The sequence below is a fragment of the Aquarana catesbeiana genome, linkage group LG07 (genome assembly GCF_042186555.1).
Source record: "Aquarana catesbeiana isolate 2022-GZ linkage group LG07, ASM4218655v1, whole genome shotgun sequence".
In the NCBI taxonomy this organism is placed as follows: domain Eukaryota; kingdom Metazoa; phylum Chordata; class Amphibia; order Anura; family Ranidae; genus Aquarana; species Aquarana catesbeiana.
In genome coordinates this window covers 165,022,039-165,025,598 of record NC_133330.1, presented here as the reverse complement: position 1 = coordinate 165,025,598, position 3,560 = coordinate 165,022,039, and the positions used below count along the sequence as shown (strand labels likewise).

The window sequence follows — 3,560 nt, the reverse complement described above, 5'->3', positions numbered from 1 at the left end:
AAAGGGATATTACACTTTTATTGTTTGACTTTAAGCATTATTAAAATCACTGCTCCTGAAAAAACGGCCGTTTTTAAAACTTTTTTTTGCATTGATCCATGTTCCCTGGGGCAGGACCCGGGTCCCCAAACACTTTTTATGACAATAACTTGCATATAAGCCTTTAAAATTAGCACTTTGATTATTCATGTTCGTGTCCCATAGACTTTAACGGTGTTCGCGCGAACTTTTTTCCTGTTCGCATGTTCTGGTGCGAACCGAACAGGGGGGTGTTCGGCTCATCCCTAGTGCAGAGTAACATCTCATCCCAGCACACAGGATCAAGCCAGCTGAGCTGCCCATACACAGGGGATCACTGTGAGTAGGCAGGTAGATATGTTTATACATTGCATGTCTCTTCTGAAATAAAATTCCTGCCTGTTCACAATGTATCATTGAAGAAATTTAGTAAAAAAAAAAAAAGAAGTTTAAAACAAGTGTGAATGATATACTTTCTAATTCTACTAGCATAAGGACTAAAAATAGTCAAAGTTGATTGAGAGAGTGACATTTCACTTTAAAGTAGTTCTATAGTCATTTTTTTTCTCCCTAAAATAAACCTATTGCACAGAGCCGTCCCCTACCTCCTCATCTGGGGTCCCCCACTGGCACGCTCTGCTTATTCTCTTCTAAATTGTGCCCCGTAGCAAACTGTGTGCTATGAGGGCACACATGTGGGTTCCCAAGCCGGGGCTGTGTGTATCTATAAACACACACAGCACAGCTCGGCCCTGCCCCTGTTCTCTGCTCACAGAATTTGATTGACAGCAGCACAAGCCAGATAGCTCTCGCTGATGCCTCTGTGTCCTGTGATAGCAGGGAGTGAGTACAAAGTGCTGTAGACAGGCACAGCCCTGGATTGATTGAGAGCTCAGATAAACATTCAGGGAGGGGACACAACTACTGGGACATATTTTTTTTTTCCTTAATGCAGGGAATACATTACGGTTAAAAAACGTTTTGCCTCTAGAACCACTTTTAGGGCCAGTTCACATCACATGCAGTCCAGTGCGTTTTTTTCTGCATCAAAAGCAATTGGAAAGTAAGTTATATGGTTTTCAATGGCATAGTTCACACCAGTGCTTGCAGTTCCAGTGCATTGCAGAATAAAACGCACTGAAACACACGTCCTTATTTAAGGTTAAGAAAAAAAAGAGGGGGGGGGGGGATGCACTGGACTGCATAAAAACGCACTGGAACGCATCAAAAACATGCATGCAGAAAAGCATCTGGAAACGTGTCCAGACTGCGTTTCTATGGTGTGAACTGGTCCTAAGGGATAGTTCACACTACAAAACTGCACACCAGATCCGTTTCACACGTGTTTCTGCATTTGTGTTTTTAACTCTTTCTGTTGCTCTTCCAGATGCTCTCTTCTACTTTTCTTCCTGTTTTTTTTTTTTTTTTTCACTGTACTGGGGTCCAGTGTGTTTTTGATGCGTTTTACCAAGTTCCATTACAAACCAGGAAAAATGCAGCATGTTCTAATTTTTTTTTTCCCTGGAACTGTAAGACACCTTTCACACTGGAGGCGGTTTTCATCGCTAGAAATAGCACCTGTAAAGTGACTGAAAACTGCCTCCCATGTGTGAAAGCCCGGGTTTCACGCTTGTGGGACGTTATGAAAAGTCCTGCAAGTGGCATCTTTGGGGCGGGTTGGGAGCTCTGCATTTAGCACTCCCAAAAGCATCCCTGCCCATTGCAATGAATGGGCAGCGCTTCCAAAGCACCTGAAAAGCGGTGCAAAACTGAAGTTTTTACCCCTTTTTTTGGATAAAAAGCAATACTAAAACAGCACTAAAGTGCCACAAAAACGAGCAGCGCTTTAGCGCTAACGGCCAGAGCTGCCAGTGTGAAAGTAGTCCAAGCGTTACTAGTCCCATCAGAACAATCCCAATCTGACAATGAAAGAACAGACTAATGGGGGGGGGGGAGCCTGAGGTATACACAGATCTGACACCCCAGAAGTCTCACACTGGGGTGACTGCAGTACCTGTATATAGTCTGTCATCACTGCCCGATACTATAGTGACACAAGTGGTGACAGCGCCTCAGGAAGCACTTTAGTCATCGTGGGGTCTTCTGATCATTAATACACAAATAACAGACGTGTGATCATTTAGAAAAGATCCAGGTCTTTTAGAATTCCTCGTGTATATCCATTGTGTACAGGCTGGGCTCGCCTGCTGTATGAGAGATAAGAGGCTCCGGTCTTATGGACACCAGAAGCACGCCCTCTGCCCAGTGACTGAGGAGACCAGTACACTCCGGCGTCCTGAGGTCCTTCCTTCATCAGAACTCACCTACACTGACACATAGGTTATCACATGGATCCCGCAGACACCGGCAGGCAAAGGACCTTCGATGATGTCATGACCATGTGATCACTCAGTGAGGAAGAGCTGATGTATTCACTGAGCATGCGCAGAGTTAGTTCCCCTCATGTGTGACAGTTCCTATAATACACACACCTTGTTGGTTTAACCCTTTCCTAAGTCCAGGCTCCCTGATTACTCTCTCACTGATGTGAATGTACAATACAGTGGGTAAAATAAGTATTGAACGTGTCACCATTTTTCTAGGTAAATATATTTCTAAGGGTGCAATTCATGCAATGCTTTTACTCAGAGGCCACCTTCAAATAGGTTTGGGTTCTTTTGTTATCATCTACAATAGTTACCATCTTTTTTAACAGCCCTGATAGGTGGTTTTGCTAATTGTTGGGCTTATCAGTAATACTGGTGAATACCTGTTCTTTGTGGCCCATATTATTAAAGTATATTTCACATATTTATTGTAGTTTTTGTTTGGATAAGTGTAATGCCCCGTACACACGGTCAGACTTTGTTCGGACATTCCGACAACAAAATTCTAGGATTTTTTCCGACAGATGTTGGCTCAAACTTGTCTTGCATACACACGGTCACACAAAGTTGTCGGAAAATCCGATCGTTTTAAACGCGGTGACGTAAAACATGTACGTCGGGACTATAAACGGGGCAGTGGCCAATAGCTTTCATCTCTTTATTTATTCTGAGCATGCGTGGCACTTTGTCCGTCGGATTTGTGTACACACGATCGGAATTTCTGACAGCGGATTTTGTTGTCGGAAAATTTTATATCCTGCTCTCAAACTTTGTGTGTTGGAAAATCGATGTAAAATGTGTGATGGAGCCTACACACGGTCGGAATTTCCGACAACAAGGTCCTATCACACATTTTCCGTCTGAAAATCCGACCGTGTGTGCGGGGCATAAGCCTTTTCCAGCATGTACCGTATATTCTAAACCCATTGTATTTTTTTTTTAATTTTTACACAGTAGCCTGCAAAGCATTGCACCCGCAATCAGTGGATCACAGGTGCAAATTCAGGCTCCTGCGGACACTAACCCTGTGTTCACACTAGTGTGATGTGGGAACCAGCGCCAGTTCCCGCATCGCTTCTCTCCCGCAGCTTGTGTGAACCGCCGCGGGTTTCATTTGACACCCCCAGTTTAGTTCACAGATCTCAGGCTAAAGCC

At 44.0% G+C, this 3,560-nt stretch overlaps 1 protein-coding gene across 2 annotated transcripts in view; it reads right to left on the bottom strand.

The window, feature by feature from the left end:
- DUSP12 (dual specificity phosphatase 12) overlaps positions 1-2,449 on the bottom strand; it is a 60,345-nt gene extending 57,896 nt beyond the window's left edge. Inside the window, exon 1 of one of the 2 annotated variants that reach the window (XM_073592842.1) lies at positions 2,343-2,449. The gene's annotated coding sequence lies outside the window, so the exon portion shown is untranslated. The other variant, XM_073592843.1, reaches the window with a different exon arrangement.
- Between the last annotated feature and the right edge of the window lie 1,111 nt (positions 2,450-3,560).